The following is a 12,577-nucleotide window of genomic DNA, read 5'->3' as shown; positions in this document are numbered from 1 at the left end:
AAACTAGGGACAATGAAAGAAGGTAGCAAAACTGACTTAATAGGGGAATTTTATTGCTGCATTATATATGATGGGACAAAGCTTGACATTTCGGAAAGATGATATAAATATGGAGCTATGGTAACGTGGGAGAATAGTTCATTTAAGTACTGGAAAAAAAGTATTTGATTATGGTTTGCTAATCCAATATGCCGTTACTTTATCAGCAAGCTACTAGAATAGTTTCTGATAGGATAAATCGAGGGCGACGAACAATTACAACAGCGCCGTACATATATCTTCGGCGAATCGGCGCTGAATCATAACCGGATTTCGCAGACAAAGACTGCGATTCATGCAACGTTTTGCAATGGCGCCATCACAACAACAGAACACGTCACTGTTGCATGATGACAGTTTGGATGTCATTGGCTGTGGCGCATGGCAAGCCGTTTTACTTTTTAATCTCTATTTAAGAATATCAGTAATTAATTAAAGATATCATGAAACCAATGAATGATATCAAGAAATTATTCGAATTTGTAAGAGCAAAAATTCAGTTCTTAACATCATTAAATCGTTTCACGAAATCAAGAAATCATTTGCAGATATCTGCAAATCAATTCAAGGTATATCTGTAAATATGGCGAACATATCAAGAATTCTGCCATATTTAATGATATCATTAATTCGAATTAAAGATATGAACATATCATTAATTCGGAGTTATGATATCATTAAATCGAAATATATCGGTACAAAACCTTAATTCGAATTAAATATCATTATATAAGACGGAATTCTTGATGTGTACGGCACTGTACGCCAAGAATTCAAATTAGTGACATGTAAATATCGTTAAATCGAATTCATGATATAAAGAATCCGGATTAGTGATATGTACATATTGTCAAATCTTTGATTGATTTCTCTGATGATTTCTATAAATATGGCGGAATTCTTGATATGTACGTCGTTTTTAATGATATCTTTAATCTATTTACTGATATCTGTAATTGAAGTTTTGATAGCATTATTGGATTAGTTAAATTGAAAAAAAAATCTATTTTGAAATTTCAAGAAATTGAATTTTGATATCAAAAATTTGATTTAGTGATATCATGAAAAGAATATATGATATAGGCGCTGCACCAACTGAATTAAGATATCTTGAATTCCTTTAAGATATCATTAAATCAATTGAAGATATCATTAAATGAATTAATGATATCTGTTCTTTGTGCTGATATCCTTAAACAGAGATTAAAACTAGTATAGACCGGCTTGTCATAGGGGGCGCTTTTGGCAGTCTTGCAAATATTGCGGAGGAAGAATATCTGTGTTATATATTCAATGTATGATCATAGATCAGGAGATTCTAGGCCGGGTATAGTGTGTTGGGAACATTTGTACAGGGCGCAGTTGTTACCGCAGCACACTGTACCGGGCCCAGAACCCCCTGATATGTGATCATGTTATCCATCGCTTAATGGTCGATAACGTGTACGTTAAGGATAGACCTTCTAACCTTTCTGTGTTATATAGCTAATGTATACTAAGGTGATCACACGTCCCCTGATCTTTTAGTACAGTCCCCGATTTCAATGTTTCTTCCCCGATTAACAAGTGTCCTCGAAAATGTCATAGAGTTAACAAGAAGTCCCTGAAATTATAAAATATGTACGACATTTTATTCATCAACAGAATTAGAAATGTTGCAAAATCTATATTGCTGTCCGTCATACTTTAATTACACGTCATTAATAATAAAAAACGTAACAAATACCTCGCACGGCAGATCGCAGTGATCGAAACAAGAACTACTGTAATTTAAGGGATTCCTCCCCTTCGACCCCTTCCCCAGGCCACATGTGCCACCTTTAATAGTTTGTCCCAGATTCCTAGTTAAAAATAGGCCTGGAAGAGGAGGGGTCATGGGGACACAGTGCCGGGCCGAGGTCAATTTAGAAGCCCAGGAAAATAATACTTTATTATCATTTTCATAATAAATTCAAAGAAAAACGAACGTTTCACTTATATCACTTATATATTAACAGGACTATATGTGGTTAAAATAACATGGGTGGGCAAAATAATTAAATGGGTGGCCAATGGGCAAACTATATTTACCGAGTGGACAATTGTCCACACAGTTATGGTGTTATATACTACCTTCACAAGTTTTCACTTCAATATATTCAGTACACTGTGTTACGGCATTGAACAGTACGTCGGTGTACGGTAGGCGATACGGGAAATAATTGCTGATTTAAAATTGCAGAAATATCTGCACTGCTTTGACGCTACAGCAAGAGGGATTAACACTTTAGCTCAGAGCATGATAACAGCTTCAAAATTCACTAATGTGATTGGTCCATTTAATGCCGGTATTAATTCTATTTAATGCCGTTATTAATTCTATTTAATGCCAGTATTAATTCTATTTACTGCCGGTAATAATTCTCTTTAATAACCGTCATATGAAGCTACATGGTGATTGGCTTAGAATTAATGCCGGTATTAAATATAACTATTACCGGTAATAATTTTAGTTCATACGGACATCAAATCAGCAATTATTTCCCGTATGGCCTACCACATTATACGTGTGAGAAAATAGATTTCATCATAGCTGTACGCCATATAGACTAACAACTCCAAAGTTGGAATGTCTGTCTTCAGATACGTTTGTGACTCCTTTGACCGGCTTTGCCCGAGGCTGAATTTATTACAGTTATTCTACACAGCATTAGGCCTTGCCGTGGCCGTTTCATTCAAAATCGTACCCACGCTGCCATCATTTGTTTACTAGCAATCATATAAAAAGACACACTACATCGCTGACTTTTACAACTAGCCAACCAGGCAATCGGAAGTTTTGGTCGTGTGCATGTGATTATTGAGGGCCTTGGTGTGATATTCACAAGGTAACGCTCTTTCCTTATCTTCCTTTGTCCTTCGTTCTACCAATTGTGAACTATACAACCTGAAAATTCATGGGACATCGTTTCAAATGGCTTTTACCAACAATTCATACATAAAAGCCTTCGAGCTGATTTGACGCTGTGAGTGTCCGATGCATAATGAAACTACAAATATGGGTTCGATAAGCACATGCACATGCACAAACCACAAGTGAAACTATAGTCAAATTCAAATTTCCCGCTATTCTTAGATAAACATGCATAAAGCGCCTCAATGCACTAGCAACTATACTATAGGTGTTAGTGTTGTTCACATGTAAACTTGTGGCTATAACGGTATAGTATTTATTAATAGCATGGACTGAGACAATTAAACTGTTATATTTGAATCAGGGATGGGGCAAAGGAGGTTGGGGTGAGGAAGGAGTAGAAGGAGAAAGGGTTTTAAAGCTAAGATGATTTTAGTCGATGAGTCAACTAACTTTACACATTATGAAATAGTTATGCAGCCATTGGAATTTGCGAAGATAAACAGTTTGTTATATATCGTCCCAGGGTATACTTTATTTCGAGTAACATTTAGTTTCTTTCCATGTTTTGTTTTGAATTGTTTCTGTTCCGTCCAGTCCGGGATATAAACGCTTTTCAGTTGAATCGGAGATGATCCGGAACAGAATTTGCACGACTTTTGTACCCCGTGGTTCAGAGCGGCATCACTGAACACAATGCAGCCATTGCAGCATATGTGTAATAGACTGACTCCCTTTTAGTTCATCTTCTTGACTCTTCCTGACTGGTTTATAAGCCCTATTGAATACTTCGATATGGAGCTCGTCGGTGTAAAGTATACCGTATGTGACGAATACAAGACTATTCATGCGATAATTCAATGGTTCGACGGCACAGAAGATCTCTGGTCAATGACCTCAAAAAGCCTGAACACACCAGCTCTGGTCCAACAAAGTCCTTTTCATTTGGACACAAATCTTCCTGACAATGATGGGTCAATAATGGCATTGTTTACATGTAAGAACACAAGGACGAATATTGATATTAAGTCCGCGAGGAGGATTATCAATAAAGAACAAGACGCGTTCACATTTAAGAATGAGTATTGTTAATAGTTCACATCTTTGCACGCTTAAAGGAACTTAACAGTAAATGTTGAATTTGGATCTGATCAATTATTTCAGCTTGACTTCCCAAACAAGGAGAAGGAAATGTGGAACAGTGGAATCGTTCGGAGAATGACGCAAAGATTAAGACGTTAATCACAAAATCAAAATTGATATCAAAATTAATTTGATAGTTACAGACAATTGAAAATAACTTCCAACTCACATCGGGAAGGATATCAGTTCTGTTGTCTGTACCACTCCTCGGTGGTGTTGAGAAAGTGAGTCGTTACTATATATGTGCAAGCAGTTTTCAAGGAGAAAGGAATGTCCTGGCTACATGTGGGCGGGGCCTTAGCCCCCAACATTTGTCTCCCTCCCCCCCCCCCCACCTCAAAAAAAAGATAAACCAATTGGAAAACAGGTTCTATCACCATTTCCTCTAGAAAAATTTTGTGCGCCGCCAATCCCCCTCCCCCTTCCCCTCCCCCGTAGTATAGACGTTTAGCTAGGCCCCTGGCTCAAAGACAATTACATCAGTTCCTCATGACATCATGTTAACGACAATAAAGAAAGTAAACAACATTACTACATTTATTCAAATAACGTGTATGCTATATGTCATACAGTATCCCACGGACAAGTTAAGAGAGGGATAGAGCCATGTTGGTCAACGGGCCCTGGTTAAGTATGTCACCGGGTCTCTCCAGACCTTCCCGGGCTCCAATTGACCCAGGACCGCAGGTATGAGACTCGTCGTGCAACGGACCTCGAGGTAGCCTGACCCGACTGGTCTCTGCTTGCATGTGTTAATACCCGATATGAAATTAATTTGATATTGCCGTTCCATCAGGCTATATGTCACTTCACAGCGGCAATACAGTTTTGGGTCTTCACATCTGAACACACATGGAAATATTTCCCTGCAGATTTCATGATCTGAAGATATTCTATTACTGCCAGCATAAAGGAAGTTACTAAGTGTAATTAATTAACGATTTACTCATTAAGGCTATGGATACACATTCCCGAGCAGGCGACTGTTTATGCTATATGCGTGTCTGGTTCGTTTCCGTATGAAGCCGGGCATGTGCAACACACGCGGCGTATAATATCTGGCGCGAAAATCTCAATTGCACGCTGTCTTCCCTAAAGCATGGGATATATCCTGGATATGTTATTGAATTATCATGCACGAAAGTTATAATTGAGGGAAACGCCCATGGTTGAAAACAAAGTGTGAGGTTAACTTGACAAAACAGCCAAATAAGAACACAGAGTAAAATCCAGTGATCCTGCATTAGCCAAGTATACTTTGTATGATACAGTGGAGGGATCACGTGGGAGGGGGAGATGGGGGAACTACAACATGTACAATGGCGGCATTACGAGGGAATATGGGGGACTTCCCCCACATGATCCCCCAATTATGATATTTATCCCCATGCAGTTTCCCTACTCCTACCTCATACTAAATTGCGCAACACTGGAAAGTATATATTTTTTGACGGCAATAACCCACCAGCACGCGAATGATATTTTACCTAAAGGGAAGGGAAGGACAGTAAGAATCTTTCTATCGGTCACGTGACTCTTGAAGGGCTATTTATTTTTAATTATTTGCAGATGAGGATGCAAACATTTATAAATGGGAAAGGGAAAGAAATGAAATCAGAAAATGGAACTCTAAAGGGTACGGTAATTCTCAGAAAATTTGTAGTAAATTTTGGAGAACCGGCTCTGCGATCTGATACGGTTGCTATGTTATGACACTAATTTTGTCTTTCACAACGAAGAGAATAGTAATAATTTTCACCGACAGCGGCAGCGTGGGGGCAGTGGTGTGCGCAGGTAGGTGAGGCGACCTTCATCGTTAGTAACGGGGGGGGGGGGTGTGAAGACGTCAATTGTTTCTCAAATTTAGTCGCAGAAGGATTATACCACTCCTCCTGGCCCAGATTTGCATCCAGGGACATGTGGGTGATGTACACCACCCCCCCCCCCATTCAACCGCATATAAAAATTGCCTGTAGACATTATTATAGACCCTAATTGTTAGTTTTAATATGCCTCAGAATGCCCTAGTTAATTAACGTGTTAACTGGTTTTTCATCGGAGAAGGCCCCCCGATAAACGCACACACCCTCCATGGGAGTCGGCTTCAACGAACACAGAACCATATCCCTCCTTTATACTTCCTAGATCCGCATCTGGCCCTTCCACAAAGGTTCGTTCATTCCCACGATACGTAATAAATCACTCTGCAGGATTTAGAATTTCCCCCTCCCCAACTTTGAAATCCTGTGCACGCCACTGCCCGTGATGTGCAATTATACAGATGCAATTTTGTACTCCAACCCTCCCCATCCCCTTCTTATACTTAATGCAAACAAACACACCACACACTGACAGTTGTAACGTTCATGTCAAGCTTTTGTGTTCTTACACAACGATGTCACATAGCGACCTCTAATATCACATTCATCGACCTGCTGTAGTCAGAACAATACGCCTATAAAGGCAATTCTGTAGTCGCATATAGTAAGGAATTTGCTCGTACCAAAGATGTTGTAGTCTGGGAATTTGCTTGTATAAAGGATACTGTAGCCGGAAGCAGGACACTTCGCCCAACAACCATTTCGCCCAACTGCCATTTCGCCCAACCTTACCATTTCGCCCAACCAGCCTGGTCATTTCGCCCAACCAGCCTGGTCATTTCGCCCAACCAGCCTGGTCATTTCGCCCAACCAGCCTGGTCATTTCGCCCAACCAGCCTGGTCATTTCGCCCAACCAGCCTGGTCATTTCGCCCAACCTTGATTAAATATGATACTTGAAAAGTAAACGTTCGGGAATTGTTAAAGTTACAGGATACGAACCGAATATTAAGGAAACTTGAGGACCGATCAGTGTGTTGGGGGTTAGGTTTGATAGTAAACGTTCGAATATTAAGGAATATTAAGGAAACTTGAAGTCCTTTTCTTTGTATAACTTTAGTAAGGAAACGTTACAGAATACGAACCGAATATTAAGGAATCTTGAGGATGGATCAGTGTTTTAGGGGTTAGGTTTGATAGGTTTGATAGTAAACGGTCGGGAATTGTTAACGTTACGGGATACGAACCGAGTATTAAGGAAACTTGAAGTCGTGGTTAAATTGATTAGGCCTACATATGTGATTACATATGTTGTTACATTGATAAATATTACGGACGGGTTTTATATATATATTGTTTTTCACTTAACGTTCCGGAATTGTTAGTCAGTAGGATGGACCAGTATTTTAGGGGTTAGGTTTGATAGGTTTTATAGTAAACGGTCGGGAATTGTTAACGTTACGGGATACGAACCGAGTATTAAGGAAACTTGAAGTCGTGGTTAAATTGATTAGGCCTACATATGTGATTACATATGTGGTTACATTGATAAATATTACGGACGGGTTTTACATATATATTGTTTTTCACTTAACGTTCCGGAATTGTTAGTCAGTAGGATGGACCAGTATTTTAGGGGTTAGGTTTGATAGGTTTTTATGAAGACCGATTCCCCTGTGTTTGTATAACATTAGATTAACACTATGTAGAACTAGATAAACACATAACTGCTGTGAACAATACCCTTGATTAATGCCTGGCGGACTTGATAAACCTTGACCGAAGTCATCAAGCAGAACAATAGGTGTGGATTAATAAACCACAAACAATAGGCCTCCGATAAACGTCTGGTTGACCGGATTAACGCTTGGCTGACCAAAACAATAACTGCGGATTACTGACTCACAAATGCAATAACATCAATTATTGACATCAGCCTGTCAATCACATGGGATAAACCAGAAAAAGACAACTATTCAGTTCCTCAAACATGCCGATTCTCCTTTGTTTTTATAATAACATAACTTCCATATAATAATAATAATAATATAACTACCAATAATATAACCCAAAATAAATCAAATTGAACTAGTGAAATAGAAACGGTTATATTATTCCACAACGGTTCCCCTTTGTTTGTATAATATTATAACTTCCAAAAAATAACAATATAACTTCCAATAATTTAACCCAAAATAAATAAAATTGAATTAGTGAAATAGAAACGGTTATATTATTCCACACCGATTCCCCTTTGTTTATATAATAATATAACTTCCATATAATAATAATAATAATAATATAACTACCAATAATATAACCCAAAATAAATCAAATTGAACTAGTGAAATAGAAACGGTTATATTATTCCACAACGATTCCCCTTTGTTTGTATAATAATATAACTTCCATTGTATGCGTAAACGCCTAAAGTAGTGTAATCCTCCCATTATACCCGAAATAACTGCTCAGACTCAGATCGATATCGAGCGGACCCTCACTTTATTTACCTATTACGAAGTAACCTTACCCAAAATAAATCAAATTGAACTGGTGGAATAGAAAAAGTAATATTATTCTGACTGAATATTAGTAAAAATAAGGTTGGGCGAAATGACCGCTTTCTAGTCACTTCGCCCAACAACCATTTCGCCCAACTGCCATTTCGCCCAACCAGCCTGGTCATTTCGCCCAACCAGCCTGGTCATTTCGCCCAACCAGCATGGTCATTTCGCCCAACCATCATAGTCATTTCGCCCAACCAGCATGGTCATTTCGCCCAACCGTGTTGGTCATTTCGCCCAACCTTATTTTTACTAATATTCAGTCAGAATATTATTACTTTTTCTATTCACTGGTTCAATTTGATTTTTTTTTTTGCGTTAGGTTACTTCGTAATAGGTAAATAAAAAAGTGAGGTCCGCTCGATATCGATCGAAGTCTGAACAGTACGTTATTTCGTTTATAATGGGAGGATTACACTACTTTAGGCGTTTACGCATACAATGGAAGTTATATTATTATACAAACACAGGGGAATCGGTCTTCATAAAAAACCTATCAAACCTGACCCCTAAAACACTGATCCATCATACTGACTAAAAATTCCCGAACGTTTCCTTATTAAATTGAAGAAAAAAATATAAAACCCGTCCGTAATATTGAAGTACTATATTTAATCAATTTAACCACTTTATCAATGTAACCACATATGAATTAACATTTGTAATCAATTTAACCACGACTTCAAGTTTCCTTAATACTCGGTTCGAATCCCATAACGTTAACAATTCCCGAACGTTTACTATCAAACCTAACCCCTAAAACACTGATCCATCCTCAAGATTCCTTAATATTCGGTTCGTATCCTGTAACGTTAAAAATTCCCGAACGTTTCCTTTTGAAGTATCATATTTAATCAAGGTTGGGCGAAATGACCAGGCTGGTTGGGCGAAATGACCAGGCTGGTTGGGCGAAATGACCAGGCTGGTTGGGCGAAATGACCAGGCTGGTTGGGCGAAATGACCAGGCTGGTTGGGCGAAATGACCAGGCTAGTTGGGCGAAATGGTAAGGTTGGGCGAAATGGCAGTTGGGCGAAATGGTTGTTGGGCGAAGTGTCCTGCTTCCAAATGACCAACACGGTTGGGCGAACTGACCATGCTGGTTGGGCGAAATGACCAACGCGGTTGGGCGAAATGACCAGGCTGGTTGGGCGAAATGGCAGTTGGGCGAAATGGTTGTTGGGCGAAGTGACTCGCAAGCCTGTAGCCCCCCCCCCCCCAATCTTGGTAAAACTGACGATAGTTGGAAAGTTAGAGTTTCCGACTGTCGCACTCTAATTTTCCTACTGTCGCACTCTAATTTTCATATATTCTTATAATTTGTGAGTGATCTAAAATTTTCGGTCAAAATTGACTTTTAATCAGTCAAATTTACCACGTTTTCCTTGTCACATTGAGAAATTGTATCTCGCGATCCTTATACTCCACCATACAAAACTTCGTATGATTTTTGAATACTCTAAAAACATGCCTACTAGAATTACTGTACAACGTTCGCCAGCTTCAATTCGGATAATTTATGTATTAATTTTGCTATTGGGTGGGTTGACCCTGTTCGCTAGCTTCAAGTAAGTTCAGGATATACATTTAATAGTATACAATTAAAACACTCAATGCTAATCTACGGAAGCTTAAAAGAGCCATCTACATAAGAAAAACTTCAGTAAATTGTTTAGATAACAAGATAAAATTTTATCAAAAATCAGAAAAATGTTGGATTGCTCAGTTGCTTTAACTGAGCAATTGAACGATTTTCTGAAGAATGTTTAATTGACAACTTATCATATCTCGTCAATTGGACATTTTGCTGCAAAATGTTCAATTGTTCACTTCATTCCGTTTGAGCAATTTAACAATTTTCTGAAAAATGTTTAATTGACAACTTATCTTATCTCGTCAATTGGACATTTTTTTGCAAAATGTTCGATTGTTCACTTCATTCCAACTGAGCAATTGAAAAGTTTCTTCAAAATGTTTAATTGACAACTTATCGTATTCGTCAACCCAAAATTTTTCTGCAAAATGTTTAATTGTTCACTGCATTCCAAATGCTCAGTTGGAAATGTTGAAATGAAGTGATATTTTTCATGTGAGTGATAAATAGCCCCACCCCCCCCTCCCTCCTCCCAAGAAAATAATATGAAGCGCGCTAGGAAAAAGCACTGTATTTTTTTGGTAATTCACTATGTCGTCGAATATAATTTGTTGAAAAGTAAAATGTTTCCCCTTTGTTATATACATTAACATAGTTTTTGTAGTCAGTAGTCTATGTAGCCTTCAAGTTCGGGACAAAAGTGCAGTCGCGAAAGATGGGGTGTCTGACTGACACTGACCGTATTGTTGACGAGTAGTGCCGGGGGGGGGGGTGTACAAGGTGTACAAGGCAGCAGTCGGAATTTTCTGGCTCCAAAACTCATCCAGTTGGAATTTCAGCCAATACACCCCCCCCCCCCCCCATCATCAGGCCTTAGCAACGCCCCTGACTGTAGTCACATGTAGTCAGGATATACCTGTATAGGCAATGTTGATATCGGCACGTAGTCCGGGATATGCTTGTACACGCATACTGTTGTCGCTAAAACAATCATGGATTTGCTAGTATAGGCAGATGTAGTCGCATGTATAGGGGGTTACATATCTTTATACTAGTGAGTGAGCTATAAGTCTATATTTACCAACGCACCCCACCCCCCCCCCCCCATTCAGTCTTCTAATTGACCAAACCAATATTACTCAAATGATATTTTCAGACCACTTGGTCTGCCTTTAGTAATTTTTTTTATATATGACGGTAACTTTAACTACAGTAACTCATAATGACGTACCAGTATTTGCAAATGTCAACACCTGGAGTTTTTTCATGGTATATTGCAAGGGAAACATATATAAATACCCTACATTGATGTTGCAACGAGTCGACTTTCAAAAGGCCTGCATGGGCGTCCACATGTTCAATTCAAATCTATATGCAAAATCGACTTGTTTGTGTAACGTGCTTAGCAAATGAAACCTCAAGATGAACGGTTTGCTTCCAACTTTGAATAGTTCAAATAAAAAGTTACATGAGGAAAATTATATGGGTAAAAAAAATACATTTCCTCTCCTCAACAAGATAACCTATTTCGATTAAACTTACACTTAGGCCGACATACGTGGCCAAGTTGCAACGCTTTAACCAAATTTATGAGAATTTTGGGATAAAATCCCCGAAATAATGTTATCGTCAGATTACTAAACTATAAAATATTATCTAACCTATTTCGTTTTCGAAGATTAATTTGCTTAAAAAGTGTGATTTCACGAACGGTTAGTAGTAGCAATTAATCAAATCGCGTTTTTTGTCTTGAATTCGTTTCATTTGTAGACTTTTCCATGATAAATTGTGACAAATATTACACATAAATACAATGCTAGTCATATTTTGCCAAGTTCTAAAACCTATTTCAATTTTACAACTATATTTCTAGCTATTGCATGGTGATATATAACCATATTATAACATCGTTTTTTTCTATGGTTGTAAGGCCGACAAGTCCATAGCGGACAGTGCGTATGAGTATATGTGTGCGCGCGTGCGCGCGTGCGTGTTTGGCAAGCCATATGGGACAAACACCGCATTAAATATCCTCGTATTATTACGAATATACACGCGTATTAATTCGAATGTATACGCGTATTAAATCAGACAAAAACTGGAATGTCTTATAGCTTTTATCCACAATTGTAGCCTCGCAGGGCAACATAGGCCTATGAGAAAGTTGCAAAGTTAGTCTCTATTAGCATACACCCACGCCAATAACGTACTTGATTTAGACAACAGCAAGATTTAATACGTGTATATATTCAAATTAATACGTTTAGATATTCGAATTAATCCTCATATGTATTCGAATTAATCCTCATATGTATTCATATTAAAACTTGTTTATATTCGAATTAATACGCGGATATATTTAAGCCTTGTGATTGGTTAATAATATATAGGCGTTTACATTCGAAATAATCCGCGTATATATTCAAATTAATACGCGGATATATTATGCGGTGTTCCTCCCACATGGCTTGCCATATGCGAGTTTTTTGTGTTCACATGTGAATTACGTGGGTCAAGTGTTTTCATA

At 38.3% G+C, this 12,577-nt stretch overlaps 1 protein-coding gene across 1 annotated transcript in view; it reads right to left on the bottom strand.

Annotated features, from left to right (window-relative positions):
• LOC139966083 (atrial natriuretic peptide receptor 1-like) overlaps window positions 1–12,577 on the bottom strand; it is a 161,401-nt gene that overhangs the window by 142,253 nt on the left and 6,571 nt on the right. The gene's annotated exons all lie outside the window — the stretch shown is intronic.

Source organism: Apostichopus japonicus, chromosome 4 (assembly GCF_037975245.1).
Source record: "Apostichopus japonicus isolate 1M-3 chromosome 4, ASM3797524v1, whole genome shotgun sequence".
Lineage (NCBI taxonomy): Eukaryota > Metazoa > Echinodermata > Holothuroidea > Aspidochirotida > Stichopodidae > Apostichopus > Apostichopus japonicus.
Note: the sequence above shows the minus strand (reverse complement) of the source record. Positions and strands in the feature narration are given on the sequence as shown.